This window comes from Haematobia irritans, chromosome 4 (genome assembly GCF_050003625.1).
Source record: "Haematobia irritans isolate KBUSLIRL chromosome 4, ASM5000362v1, whole genome shotgun sequence".
NCBI lineage: Eukaryota > Metazoa > Arthropoda > Insecta > Diptera > Muscidae > Haematobia > Haematobia irritans.
In genome coordinates, this window is record NC_134400.1 from 189761870 (window position 1) to 189778407 (window position 16538).

The following is a 16538-nucleotide window of genomic DNA, read 5'->3' on the forward strand; positions in this document are numbered from 1 at the left end:
AAAAAGAGCGAGTTGTTTGTTTGAGTACCGTATACCCCATATGTGTGGGCCTTTATATTTCTGCATGCATTCGAGTGGGGTGAGTATTTCACCGGATGAGGATGACATACGAAAACCCACCATAGAGAGTTGATCGATGGTGAGCCCCCCTCCCTAATACAAAACACAACATTCGCTAAGATTAGTTGCTTGAAAACATTGGCTCGTAGCGGTCGCATACGATCGCACTTTGAAAAAAAAAAATCGCTTAAACGTTAACCGTGGAATGAATATAGTGGAGTGAATAAAAATTGAATATTTCAGTTTATTTTTAAAACTATAAAAATTCAATCTTAAATGATGCTGGATGTCTGTTTTATTACTGATCTGTTTCACGCCTCATCGAGAGTATAATAAAATAAAAACAAATAGGTGTCACAGTTTTTTTTTGCTTGTTTGAAATTTCATTGACATGAAGAAGGAAATTGAAAATATTTAAAAAATCAAACAAAATAAATATATAGTGCGTGTGTGTGTGTGTGTATAAAAACAATGGTAAATGCTCATCAACGATAAGAAATAGTGCTAAAAAATTTTATTGCGTTTTTTATGCAAGCTGTCTGGAAGAATGAAAAAAACAAACTTGAGATTTAATTCAAATGAAATTAAAATTAATTTAATGTTTTTTTTTTTGAGTGGCAAATAGAAAATTTAAAAATTAATTTTAATTAATGAAGTGTAATCAGGAAAAACACAAATGTAATTTTATTAGATGGAATTTTAATAACCATTATTTGATAAATGTTTATATTATGAATTCTCAATATGTGTATGTTTTGAAAATTACAGACCATAGTTCTTGGAAAGTGCCATCCATGATATCGCAAATTATATGCGTGAGTGATTTGTGACAATCTAATGTTGTCGTCTAGTTGTCTCGACTACTGTGAAGTAGAGTGATTGACATCTTGAAATATTCCATGAAACTGAATACCTTCTTCTTCGTGATAACCATGGCTATGGAGTTTCTTTTTATCTGAAGCACCATTTGTTTGGACATATCTACAATAATAGTCCATCATAATTTAGTCTAACCACAAAGCAGTGGAGACTTATCTTCATTTACAATCGGCATCAGCAAAACAAAACAAAAAAATCCTTACCGTTTTTTTCGCAACGCTTCATTATCTTTTGTGAGTATAACTGTGAATAAGGTATTTTTTTATTTACTATAGTATTTATTATATTTATCAATAATAGAATCGCAAAGCAAAGGTTCCTAGAGCCAATGGCTCTATAATCCCATGGGTTGTCAGAGGAATTTACTTCACACAAGATTACAGAAAACAGTTTGGCAAGAAACATACTTTTAATCCAGTTTGCCTAAATATTGACATCTGGGTCAGTATCACGGTTGCCACTCGAGCCAAAAAATAATCTACCAAAATTTGGAGAAAATTTTACTACCAACCCAAAAAAATTTTATTTTGTAAAATTTTATTTGTATAGAAATTTTTCTCCAAAAAATACAAAATATATTTCTAACGAAAATTTTCTAAAAATTTTATTTCTATAGAAAGTTTTCTCAAAATTTAATTTCTATAGAAAGTTTTCTCAAAATTTAATTTCTATAGAAAATTTTCTTAAAATTTTAATTCTATAGGAAATTTTGTCAAAATTTTATTTCTACCAATCGACCAAGCAATAAAAAATCAATTTTCAATTTTGGTAGCCGTCGTAGGGTGGCTGATATGTATTGCAACCATTTTAAGCTTGGTACAATTTCAAATGTGCTCAGTTGACAGCTGATAGATTTTGTCCCAGCGACATTTTGTTTTATTGTTTACAAGCTTACAAAATCACAGAATTTTTTAATTTACATCCAAACATTGAATTCGGATCACACCTAAAGAAGTGATCCAAATTCAGTGCATCAGCTAAAATGGAGGACTTCCGTCCTATGACAAGCCCATGTTAAATTCATCGCTTCTGCGTCATTTTTGCACCACTTCCGGATCAAAAAAGAACATTTTCATTACTTTTTTAGGCGACGCTTTTTTTCCGGGAAGTGAATAATCTTAGAAAAATCTTTTGTTTCTCATACCATTTCTACACTCAAACAAATAAAGTTTACAGGGATCCAAAGACTTTGACCTTCACTTAAGGATTATGATATTGATTTCGATCTAAAGATGCGCCTTCCTTAAAATGATCATATTTTTTTTAGTAGGTCCCAAGCTGGCTTTAAATCTAGGATGAATAAAATTAAAATTAGGACACAGATCTCATTTAAAACTTTTTCATACTCGTTTTGCAAAGAATTATACCCAGCAAAAAAAGAGCTTTCAAAAAAGTAGTTTGGAACCCCAATCTGTGATCCGGAAGTATTGCAAACTTGGAGCATCTCCAATGAATTTTACATGGACTTGTCATAGGACGGAAGTACTCCCTTTTTGGATCCTTTGCATTGCTTTAGAAGTTGTGCCCTGGAAGTTAATTTGAATGAAGACATTTAAAAAGCGAAAAACAATTTTTTTTTTCAACAAAATGAAATTCATTTTTTTTAAACCATATTTTTTATTACACTATTATTTTCCTATTATCTAATTTTTTACAATTTGAAAAACTTTTTCGCTCCCACCAGGGGTTGAGCCTGGATTTAATGGCACCATAACACAACGCCTTAGCACACTCAGCCACAAACGCCATTGAACATAAAGCGTTGAAAGGTCAATTAAAATGTTTGTGATATGATCGTAATACGACACCAAAGAATAAAATTCTAATTACTTCTCGAGATGTTCTTTATTAATATGAACGAAAAAATAAGAAACGCAGGTTCAAATCTCACTAGCGGCAAGTTTTTATCAAATAGTTTTCTAAACAATTTGTTTATGTTATGCATCGTTTTTATTTTTTATTTTCGGCATATATTTTCGTATAAATATATTTTTTTCTATTAAAAATCAACAAAAAAATTAAAAATTCTCGTAATTTACAAAACCTTCTCAAAAGAACTTCCATTGCAGCGAAAAAGTCAAACGGCACAGGTTCAAATCCCAGCGGGGATGAAATTTATTTTTTGTTTATTATTATTTTTTATAAATTTTAATTTTCTATTTTTTTTTTTTTTTGTAAAATTTAATTGTTCAAATTTGCACTTAAAATAGCCAGATTGCGTACTTTCTAATACTTGTCCACAAGGACGGCAGCGGAAGTAGAAAAAAATCATTGGGGGATCCCAAGATGCGCTTTAGAAGAAATGTTTGTGGACATGTCCAAAAGGACTGCATCGGGAGTGGAAAAAAATCGATGGGGATTCTGGGATGGGCTTAGGTTAGGTTAGATATAGTGGCAGCCCGATGTTCATTTAGACTATTCAGTCCATTGTGTTACCACATTGGTGAACTTCTCTCTTATCACTGAGTGCTGCCCGATTCCATGTTAAGCTCAATGACAAGGGACCTCCTATTTATAGCCGAGTCCGAATGGCGTTCCACATTGCAGTGAAACCACTTAGATAAGCTTTGAAACCCTCAGAAATGTCACCAGCATTACTGAGGTGGGATAATCCACCGCTGAAAAACTTTTTGGTGTTCGGTCGAAGCAGGAATCGAACCCACGACCTTGTGTATGCAAGGCGGGCATGCTAACCATTGCACCACGGTGGCTCCGTGGGATGGGCTTTAAAAGAAATGTTTGTGGAACAACTTTCAATTTTTTTTGCTGGGTACTAAAGCTATTCAGGTACACTGAAAAAATATTTACGTGGTATTAAAGATTACGCAACCTAAATTTTGGGATACACAATTTACACAATATTATGGACACATTTCTTTAAACTAATGAAATTTTAATTAAAGGAAAGTTTAAAATCTTTTCTTAAAATTTTTTTTTTATTAAAATTAGGACACAAAATTTGGAAATGAATGATATCGACATCCCAGCGTCGCCAGAAAAATAGTGAAAATATACTTTTTGTATCCGGAAGTTGTGCAAAATTGGCGCAGACGCGATGAATTTAACAATGGCTTGTCATAGGACGGATGTCCACAATTTCAAAAGCCATTTGCATCACTTTTTAAGGTGTGATCCGAATTCAGTGTTTTGGCTGAGAATTAAAAAATGTTATGATATTTTGCCAAATAAATAAATTTTATAATATTTTATAATTTTTAATGCATTCCAACACTGAAAAAAAGCATTCCCGGTTCCAAATATTTTGTCTTTGCTTTAAAAATTTTGGTATTGATTCCGAGCCAAAGAAGCGGAGAATACAAGTAGATAAGGTCAAGTTGACCTTATCCCAAACATTTTTTCTTTCATGTAATGATACCCATTCCCGGTTCCAAATATTTTGTCTTTGCTTTAAACATTTTGGTATTGATTCCGAGCCAAAGAAGCGGAGAATACAAGTAGATAAGGTCAAGTTGACCTTATCCCAAACATTTTTTCTTTCATGTAATGATACCCATTTTTTAGCGAAATCACTTAATTATAAGGACAATACGACTTCATTGAAAAGTTTATTGACTTTTGGACAAGGAAACAAACTTTATATTAGAGAAATGGCCTTCTATGCTAAGCAAAATCTACATTCGTATTTTAAAGACATGAATTCTTTGACCTCACGACAATATTTTTTTCAGTGAACGGTTGCCTGAAACATTTGATATCAAATATTTTAAAAATTCGTAATTTTCCTAGAATGAATTTAACATTTTTTCGACTAAATTCAAATAATTTGTATCGTTTGCGTAGAAACTTCTACGAAAAACTGTCATCCACAATCGAATTAATTGGGTTGTGGTATCTTAAAACTTCTTAACATCGTTTTCTAAATTGTGAGTTAGTCCATACATGGTATATATTAGACAAAAAAGGTATGTATAGGTAAGTCTACAAATAATTACGAATCGATATGGACTTTTGCACGGTACGTAGAGAGCCAGAATTAAAATATGGAGGTCGCTTATATGTGGGCTATAAACAATTATGAACTTGATATGTACCAATTTTTGTGTGATTGGGGATCGATTTATCTGAGGGCCATATATAACTATAGACCGATATGGACCTAGTTAGGCATGGTTGTTAACGGTCATATACTAGCACAATGTACCAAATTTCAACTGACTCGGATGAAATTTTCTCCTCCAAGTGGCTCCAAAACCATATCTCGGGATCGGTTTATATGGGGGCTATATATGATTATGGAGTGATATGGACCACTTTTGGCATGGTTGTTAAATATCATGTACTAACACCATGTATCATATTTCAACCGAATCGGTTAAATTTTGCTCTTCCACGAGGCTCCGGAGGTCAAATCTGGGGATCGGTTTATATGGGGGCTATATATAATTATGGACCGATGTGGACCAATTTTTGCATGGATGTTTGAGGCCATATATTAACACCACGTATCATATTTCAACCGATTCGGTTAAATTTTGCTCTTCCACGAGGCTCCGGAGTTCAAATATTGGGATCGGTTTATATGGGGGCTATATATTATTATTGACCGATGTGGACCAATTTTTGCATGGTTGTTAGAGACCACATACTAACGCCATGTACCAAATTTCAACCGGATCGGATGAAATTTGCTTCTCTTAGAGGCTCGGCAAGCCAAATAAGGGGATCGGTTTATATGGGGGCTATATATAATTATGGACCCATGTGGATCAATTTTTGCATGGTTGTTAGAGACCCTATACTTACACCATGTACCAAATTTCAGCCGGATCGGATGAAATTTGCTTCTCTTAGGGGCCTCGCAAGCCAAATCGGGGGATCGGTTTATATGGGGGCTATATATAATTATGGACCGATGTGGATCAATTTTTGCATGGTTGTTAGAGACCATATACTAACACCATGTACCAAATTTCAACCGGATCGGATGAAATTTGCTTCTCTTAGAGGCCTCGCAAGCCAAATTTTGGGGACCGTTTATATGGGGGCTATACGTAAAAGTGGACCGATATGGCTCATTTGCAATACCATCCGACCTACATCAATAACAACTACTTGTGCCAAGTTTCAAGTCGATACCTTGTTTCGTTCGGAAGTTAGCGTGATTTCAACAGACGTACGGACGGACGGACATGCTCAGATCGACTCAGAATTTCACCACGACCCAGAATATATATACTTTATGGGGTCTTAGAGCAATATTTCGATGTGTTACAAACGGAATGACAAAGTTAATATACTCCCATCCTATGGTGGAAGGTATAAAAAAAAAAAGTTATAAAAAGTTGAATTAATAGAACTTTTTAATTAAAATAAAGAACACCTTTGGGAGGTCATTTGTGGAAGTTTTTTTGATGTTGTGCCTTTAGAATAACTGCTAAACCCTCAAAAAAAATCACTTCTCTAACATATTTTTCAAACATATTTTGCAGGAAGCACATATATTATTGGATACTGCCGAAACATTAATATGTTTGTTTTATGTGAACATATTATATGTTTGGAAACATTTTGAGCCCAAAAATATTATATGCTTGGAAAATTTTTTCCCAAAGACGATTGTGCTCACTCCCTAACATACTCGTAATTTTCACTTCCACGAAATATTTTAGTTCCTGGCACCTTTTTCTGTAATACAAATAATGTTGAAGAAAGTATTCACTTTTATAAATTTTACCTTTCGCCTGCACGGAGAATCGAACCGAGGACCATACAGTTTGTAAGCCAACACACTATCCACTGGGCTACGTAGCTGTTATGGTCACCAGCAGATAATTATCGTTATAAGTTACATTTATATAGCATAGTTTGCAGCGCCCACGAGCCCATGCATACATAACATTATTTAACAGAAACATACATTTGTTTGCCACGTGGAGCAGTGGTTAGCATGTCTGTCTTGAATGCAAAGGGTCTTGGGTTCAATCCCTGCTCCGACCGAACACTTTTTTTTTTTTTAATTTACACATTTATATTTATACTATATAAAATTTTTATAATGAAACTTCGAAATGTGGGTTATTAAAGATGTATAGTCATTAACAGTGCTTGATATAAACGAAATTGACTGATTTTTGGATAAAATATTATTTTTTATTGCAAAAATAACAATTTTGTAACAAAAACTGTTTTTGATACAAAACTTTAAAATTTGGAAGGAATTCAAGAACTCTAACAAAAGAAGAACGCGGAGTCGAGTATAAACATACATAAATAATTTTACAATATATAAACATAAACTTATTTAGGCGTGAACAGTTTTTTACTAGCATTTAACACCATCGCTCTAAAATTGCCTTTTATTTTTCTTTAATAATTCATTTTAAAGAAAATTAACTTTTTAAATTGTTTTAGCTGCAAAACTCGAACTTAATGCCCGCTTTTATATTTAAAGGTGTCCGTCAACTCCTCGTGGACTACTTATTAATAAAGAGGAACTAAACTTTGTTTTTATACATTTTACTGTGTAATTTTTCACTATTTCCTCCTTATTTCATTTTACTGTCCCAACTCTAAATAGAGTATAGTGTCCTTTCGTTATTTTTATGTAGACCCCTGATTTCTTTTAACGAATCAAGAAAAAAATTGTGCCCATAATGCCAAATTGATAAACAAAACACATGTCCACACATACATAAAATGCTGCTCACAAGGCGAAAACATATGCTGTTTGTTTTTCAAATGTCTATTCTCTTGGTTCCGAATGTCTATTCTCTTTATTCCAAATTTTTGGCCTTATCATAAAACAGTTTCCGAAACAACATACAAGCGGTTTCACAGAAATTGTTCTCTTTTGATTCTTTCGCTGTGTTATGTTGATATCTTTCGTCAACTCTCCCGGTTTCCATCTCTATTTCTTTCTCTATACTCTCTCTGTCGCTTTGAATAAAATATCAAAAACATATGTATGTTTAGACGAAATTTGTAAATTTATATATGTTTGCATTCACACATATGATTTTGTATGAAACATTCATGCCCCAAACATAATATATTCTAACATATTAATATAGACGTCCCAAACATTTAGTGTTAGTTTAGGAACATTACATGTTTGCACTTAAATATATTGTGTTTTAAAATTGTGCCCGAAACACATTTTGTTTATATCGGAACATATGAAAAACATATTTTTCTAAGAGAGTAGATAATTAACCTAAACTGAATAAGTTTTTTTATATGAAACCCTTTAAATCAGCTAAGCTGAATTAGATTTTCCACAAAAAACCTCAAATTCAACTAAGCTGAATAAATTGTTTTATTCAACCCAAAATATCAATAAAAAACTTATAATTACATGGAAATCTTTTCCAAATTAATATTCACTTTACTACATCGCCCAAATGACATCTGCTAATCTTTAGCTTCCTGTGGATGATGATCGCCAACTTATTTCGAATATTAAAGCCCACTTGCGAGGCTGGAGAAAAATTCACCAAATTCGATAAGCAAGTTAACAACAACAGTAGATGAAGCGTCAATAGCGGAAAATGCAAAGTAACTGCAGTTCATATGAATATGCAAAATAGATAAAGACCCTCTAAAATCAACTATAAGCCAAAAAATCTACTCCATTGCTGTTTTGGCATAGTGAACTCCAAACTCCTCAGGAGATATGATATAAGAATACAAATAAAGCCATAACTGTTATGAGGCAACCACATTGAAGTTTCTTCTTCAATGAATTTTCGGCGGATTTACGGTTTAAGTAAATGACAAAAAACCAACAACAAAAAACTCTCAAACATTGTCGCCAACATGGAAAAAAATCACAAAACCATGATTGTAGGTTAGGGGACGGAAGATGTACGATGAATAAATGATCGTGAACAAACAACTTGACTAAAACTCGTGTATTGACCTGGCTACCAATGTAATCCTAACTAATCCTATAAAACAGAAAACAGAAACCAATAACGAAATAGGGTCTCTGATGATGCCAACAATGTTGGATTATCATTCTAGCCAGATGTAGTAATCGTAGAAATCCATAACAGGCAACTGCAACAATCTAACAAAAGTGTAAATGTTTATCCATAGTAAGCCCCTAAATGCTCTCGTGTTATAAAACCGTCAACGAGTTTTGTTTTTAGCTAAAATGTCTAACACCACCCACCTACCAAGCACTATGTGCGCGTGGTTGATTGACGCTAAGTGAATGAACCGAGCGAATGAGTGAGTGAGCGTGCCGTTCATGTTTGATTGTCGACAAAACAACCACGCGCATTTCTTGAGGTGCATCTTTGTTTTTTTGTTTAGGTTTTTCTGCCGCCTGGTATTCATTCATGTAATTTTTATATTCCGTGATTAAATGGGGCTTAAACTAGTTACCGACTGGTTGATCGACTTGTTGGCTTAAACGACACTCATTCATTCATTCATGATTGAAATTTTGGCAATGGGGCATTTGTGGCTTAGCCTATTGGACATGGACCCAATACGAGACGGAAAAGCCCACTTGAAAACTAAAATTGGCCAAAAACCAACATAAAAAGTAAATTTGCCAGACAGTCTGGTGACCATTGATAAAATTGCCCAAGTTGTTTACTCTACTCTAGGTTTGTTGAGTTCATTGGAAGAAAACGAGTGTGTTCATTTTATCCTTTATCAAAATGCAATCTGGGAAACCCGAAGCGATTTGAACTGTAAGATTTCCTGGATAGGACACCAGTAAAACAATGTTCTGGCATCGTATTTTAGGTTACGGATATAGGACACAGAAAAAATTTCACGAAAATTTTTCCAAATAAAGTCTTAAGAGTCTTAAAAATTAGTCAATAAAAAATTAGTTGATTCAACAATTTTTTTAATTGAGACAATAATCAATCACACAAATTAATAATATCAATTAATTTTTTAATTGGAGCAATTAATTTTATAATTGTCTTTTAATTAATTTTTTAATCGATACTATCATTTCTGTTATTGAGACATTTAAAATTTCATTTCTAAAGAAAAATATAAAAAAAAATATATAAAAGTAAAATTTACTTTTATAGAATATTTTGTCAAAATTTTATTTCTATAGCAAATTTTGTCAAAATTTTATTTCTATATAAAATTTTGTCAAAATTTTATTTCTATAGAAAATTTTGTCAAAATTTTATTTCTATAGAAAATTTTGTCAAAATTTTATTTCTATAGAAAATTTTGTCAAAATTTTATTTCTATAGAAAATTTTCTCAAATTTTTTTTTCTATAGAAAATTTTGTCAAAATTTAATTTCTATAGAAAATTTTATCAAAATTTTATTTCTATAGAACATGTTACCAAAATTTCATTTCTAAAGAAAAATTTCTCAAAATTTTACCTTTATAGAAAATTTTGTGAAAATTTTATTCCTATAGAAAATTTTGTCAACATTTTATTTCTATAGAAAATTTTCTCAAAATTTTATTTCTATAGAAAATTTTGTCAACATTTTATTTCTATAGAAAATTTTGTCAACATTTTATTTCTATAGAATATTTTGTCAACATTTTATTTCTATAAAAAATTTTGTCAACATTTTATTTCTATAAAAAACTTTGTCAAAATTTTATTTCAATATAAAATTTTCTCAAAATTTTACTTTTATAGAATATTTTGTCATAATTTTATTTCCATAGAAAATTTTCTCAAAATTTTATTTCTATAGAAAATTTTGTCAAAATTTTATTTCTATAGCAAATTTTGTCAATATTTTATTTCTATAGCAAATTTTGTCAACATTTTATTTCTATAAAATATTTTGTAAAAATTTTATTTCTATAGAAAATTTTGTCAACATTTTATTTCTATAAAAATATTGTCAAAATTTTATTTCTATAGAATATTTTGTCAAAATTTTATTTCTATAGAAAATTTTGTCAAAATTTTATTTCTATAGAAAATTTTGTCAGCATTTTATTTCTATAGAAAATTTTGTCAAAATTTTATTTCTATAGAAAATTTTGTCAAAATTTTATTTCTATAGAAAATCTTGTCAGCATTTTATTTCTATAGAAAATTTTGTCAAAATTTTATTTCTATAGAAAATTTAGTAAAAATTTTATTTCTATAGAAAATTTAGTCAAAATTTTATTCCTATAGAAAATTTTGTAAACATTTTATTTATATAGAAAATTTTGTTAACATTTTATTTCCATAAAAAATTTTGTCAACATTTTATTTCTATAGAACATTTTGTCAAAATTTTATTTCTATAGAAAATTTTGTCAAAATTTTATTTCTATAGAAAATTTTGTCAACATTTTATTTCTATAAAAAATTTTGTCAAAATTTTATTTCTATAGAAAATGTTGTTAACATTTTATTTCTATAGAAAATTTTGTCAACATTTTATTTCCATACCAATATTTGCCAAAATTTTATTTCTATAGAAAATTTTGTCAACATTGTATTTTTATAGAAAAGTTTGTCAAAATTTTATTTCTATAGAAAATTCTGTCAACATTTTATTTCTATAGAAAATTTTGTCAAAATTTTATTTCTATAGAAAATTTTGTCAAAATTTTATTTCTATAAAAAATTTTGTCAAAATTTTATTTCTATAGAATATTTTGCCAACATTTTTTTTCTATAGAAAAATTTTTCCAAATTTTTTCTATAGAAAATTGTGTCACCATTTTATTTCTATAGGCTTTTAGTCAACATTTTACTTCTATAGAAAATTTTGTCAACATTTTATTTCTATAAAAAATTTTGTAAAAATTTTATTCCTATAGAAAATTTTGTCAAAATTTTATTTCTATAGAAAATTTTGTCAATTTTTTATTTCTATAGCAAATTTTTTCAACATTTAATTTCTATAAAAAATTTTGTAAAAATTTTATTTCTATAGAAAATTTTGTCAAAATTTTATTTCTATAGAAAATTTTATCAACATTTTATTTATATAGGAAATTTTGTGAACATTTTATTTCTATAGAAAATTTTGTCAAAATTTTATTTCTATAGAAAATTTTATCAAAAATTGATTTCATTTCATGTTAGCCTGATAATGAAACAGGCAATTGACGTCCAAATGCATTATATCTAATTATACAATTATTTTTCTATTAATCCATGTTCCTTAATCTATATCTGTCCATAAAGCTCGAAAAATAATTGTATAATTAGATATAATGCATTTGGACGTCAATTGCCTGTTTCATTATCAGGCTAACATGAAATATAATAAGCAACGATGAGCCCGTCGTAAAACTAGGAAAAACACGACTAATGTACGCGTTAGAATTGTTGTTGTATCCTGGAAACCAGTTTCTGTTAATTGTCATATGTTGTAGTTGACTGTAGAAACAATAAGCATTGTTCGACTGTTCACCACTTAGGTGAATTCTAACAAATTAGCTTTCTAAAAATAAATTTCGTGTTGTTGCATTACTATGTAACAAAACGAAATAAAAATAAGATTAAGGGACTTGTAAGTTATATGAAAAGATGATGTACAGTGGGAGAAAAGATGATTCAATTTGTAAGAGGAAATTTCCCAAATGTTTTCTCCATAAGGAGTTAGCATAAAGGGCCCAAAATTGAGTTATCTCTCCCAGCCAGATCTATACTAAAGGCTGTGGAAAGGTTCATTCGCCCGAACCGAAACATGTACAGTCCAGGCGTGTATAGATTGGTATCTGGCGTTTTCTTTTCAATGGCTCTATTAATCCATGTTCCTTAATCTATATCTGTCCATAAAGCTCGAAAAATAATTGTATAATTAGATATAAAAATTGATTTCTAAAGAAAAATTTGTCAACATTTTATTTCTATAAAAAATGTTGCCAAACTTTTACTTTTACAGAAAATTTTGTCAACAGTTTATTTCCAAAGAAAATTTTATCAACATTTTATTTCTATAGAAAATTTTGTCAAATTTTTATTTCTATAGAAAATTTTGTCAACATTTTTTTTATACAAAATTTTGTCAAAATTTAATTTCTATAGAAAATTTTGTCAAAAATTTATTTCTGTAGAAAGTTTTATCAACATTTTATTTCTATAGAAAATTTTGTCAAAATTTTATTTCTATAGAAAATTTTATCAAAATTTTATGTCTATAGAAAATTTTGTCAAAATTTTATTTCTATAGAAAATTTTGTCAACAATTTATTTCTATAAAAAGATTTGTCAAAATTTTATTTCTATAGAAAATTTTGTCAACATTTTATTCTATAGAAAATTTTATCAACATTTTATTTCTATAGAAAATTTTATCAACATTTTATTACTATAGAAAATTTTGTCAACATCTTATTTCTATAGAAAATTTTGTCAACATTTTATTTCTATAGAAAATTTTGTCAAAATGTTATTTCTATAGAAAATTTTATCAAAATTTTATTTCTATAGAAAATTTTGTCAACATTTCATTTCTATAAAAAAATTTTGTCAAAATTTTATTTCTATAGAACATTTTGCCAACATTTTATTTCTATAGAAAATTTTTTCAAAATTTTATTTCTATAGCAAATTTTTCTATAAAAAATGTTGTCAACATTTTATTTCTATAGCAAATATTGTCAAAATTTTATTTCAATATAAAATTTTCTCAAAATTTTATTTTTATAGAAAGTTTTGTCAACATTTTATTTCTATAGAAAATTTTGTCAAAATTTTATTTCTATAGAAAATTTTTTCAAAATTTTATTTCTATAGAAAATTTTGTCAAAATTTTATTTCTATAGAAAATTTTGTCAGCATTTTATTTCTATAGAAAATTTTATCAACATTTTACTTATATAGAAAAATTTTTGTTAACATTTTATTTCTATAGAAAATTTTGTCAATATTTCATTTCTATAGCAAATTTTGTCAACATTTTATTTCTATAGCAAATTTTGTCAATATTTTATTTCTATGACAAATTTTGTCAACATTTTATTTCTATAGAAAATTTTGTAAAAATTTTATTTCTATATAAAATTTTTCTAAATTGAGTTGGTGAGGAAGATTTTGCAACATCTACCAAAGCATACAACATTTTACTAATCTACTAAATAATAAAAAATCTAACGTTTTTGGTGGCAACCGTGCTCCCGAGCCGAACCACTAAAGTAGAGTATAAAATAGGTCTCCATACATCAATAGCAAATTCAAATGCTTGCTAAGCACAAAAAAGTAATCAAACAACATTTTAGTGACCATAAATGAAATTTTGTAGTATTTTTTCTTTATTGATTTCTTGCTAAAGAACGGAAGTTTTAAGATTTTCTGCGTTGGTTGGTATATTGTCGAAAATTCAAAACAAAAATTTACGAACGATTTGTATGTAAATTGAGTGGCATTTTTTTTTTTTGGGTGCAAGTAAAAATACAAGTTCCACAATCTTTTCACATCTTAAGATATCTCATGAATGAATGGATATCTAAAAAAAATATTTATGAATGAAATTTTAAGAAAAGCTACAAAACAAAACATTTTTTATGTTTATGTCAGCCATGCAATGAAAGCTTGTTTCTTCAGGGAATTGCATCCTCTCACTTTTGTCGGTATGGGGTGTTAATTTGTTTTTCATTGCAGATTTTTTTTACAAATATTTTTATTTGTTTATAATGTTTATTTGGTGTGTGCATATACATATGTGTATATTGCTAAAGCTAATTGTTTATGATTATGCAGTAAAACTAAAGAAACATGTAAAGAAATTTAAAATGTTTTGGAAACGCCAACGTTGTTCTTTTGTGACAGTTTTTAGAATCCTTTCGAGTTTTCAAGTTTTGCTTTTGTCACCAAAATATTATTTCTATAGAAAATTTTGTCAAAATTTTATTTCTATAAAAAAATTTGACAACATTTTATTTCTATAGATAATTTTGTTAAAGTTTTATTTCTAAAGAAAAATTTGTCAACATTTTATTTCTATAAAAAATTTTGTCAAAATTTTATTTCCATAGAAAAATTTCCAAAAAAGTTTTTCCATAGAAAAATTTTCCAATTTTTTGGCTGTGTGTACTTTTGTCCAAAGTGCGAATTCACCTATATTACATGATGACATGTAAATAGGCGAACGTGAAGTAAATACAGACAAATTTGGACGTTGTAAAAGTTTTGAATAAATTGTAAAACGTTTATGGCCATTAAGTTCTAATTACAATGTTTAAGGTAATTAGTACAATTAATTTAATTATATAACAAAGAGAGATTAACTATAAAACAGTGATGATGTAAAAAAAAATATAACGACCCTCTCCAAAAAAAAAAAAAAAAACAGATACAACTTAAACACCTTACAGCTCCAGCACCACCATGTATGAATGAATGGATGAGCGAATGACTATCGTAATGACATCATGTGTCTGTCTGAATGTGTTCCAGAGGCCGGCCGGGTGAATGAAAAACACAAAAACAAACCGGAAAACCTCGAAAGCCCACACTACTCCAATGTGAACATTAAGTTTTTTACATAATTTTGCTTTTAAACAATTACTAAAATTTTCTATAATTGTTTTCTTTGGTTGAATAAAGACATTTCACTGTTGATAACATTGAAAAAAATATTGTACTAAATAAAAGGAAGTTCGAAATAAATTTACTGAATTTATTCGGATAATTGGTCGATAGTCTGACTGCAAGTAAAATATATTGAAGAGGGTGTGGAAGTCAAAACTATCTAACCGCTTTAAAGTCCAAAGACAAAATATTCTATAGAAATAACATTTTGACAAAATTTTCCATAGAAATTGAAATTTTGACAAATTTTCTAAAGAACTACAATTTTGACAAAATATTCTAAAAAAATAAAATTTTGGCAAAATTTTCTATAGAAATAAAAATGCTGGCAAAATTTTCTATAGTAATAGAATTTTGACAAAATTTTCTGTAGAAATAGAATTTTGACAACATTTTTTTATAGAAATAAAATATTGACAAAATTGTCTATAGAAATAAAATTTTGACAAAATTTTCTATAGAAATAAATGTTGACAGACTTTTCTATTGAAATAAATGTTGACAAACTTTTCTATGGAAATAAAATTTTGACAAAATTTTTTATAGAAATAAAATGTTGACAAAAATTTTCGATAGCAATAAAATGTTGACAAAATTTTCTATAGAAATAAAATTTTGACAAAATTTTCTATAGAAATAAACTTTTCACAAACTTTTCTATAGAAATAACATTTTGACAAAATTTTCTATAGAAATAAAATTTTGACAAAATTTTCTATAGAAATAAATGTTGACAAACTTTTCTATGGAAATAAAATTTTGACAAATTTTTTTTTAGAAATAAAATGTTGACAATATTTTCGATAGCAATAAAGTGTTGACAAAATTTTCTATAGAAATAAAATTTTGACAAAATTTTCTATAGACATTAAATATTGACAGAATTTTCTATAGAAATTATATGGCGGTGGGTATAAAAATATTTAAATGGTTGAACTTATAGATTGTATTTTCCTTATGTCTTGTAACCCCAAATATGAAATATGAAAAATATTAAAAAACAAATCGATTTTAGAGAAGTATTCCACATAATGTAATTCAATAGGCTGACAAATATAAGAAAGGAAGTTTCAAATTACTTTTGTGGTCTTGAATGATGTCGGCTTGTTTACGAAAAAATGTAAATTGTCGAATGTGGTGCCGTACAATGTTGT

The 16538-nt window shown here is 28.6% G+C and overlaps 1 protein-coding gene across 2 annotated transcripts in view; it reads left to right on the forward strand.

The window, feature by feature from the left end:
* Positions 1 to 202: 202 nt before the first annotated feature.
* LOC142234700 (uncharacterized) overlaps positions 203 to 16538 on the forward strand; it is a 102329-nt gene continuing 85993 nt past the window's right edge. For both annotated transcript variants that reach the window (XM_075305877.1, XM_075305878.1), the window contains exon 1: positions 203 to 1172. The gene's annotated coding sequence lies outside the window, so the exon portion shown is untranslated. The remainder of the gene's footprint in view (positions 1173 to 16538) is intronic.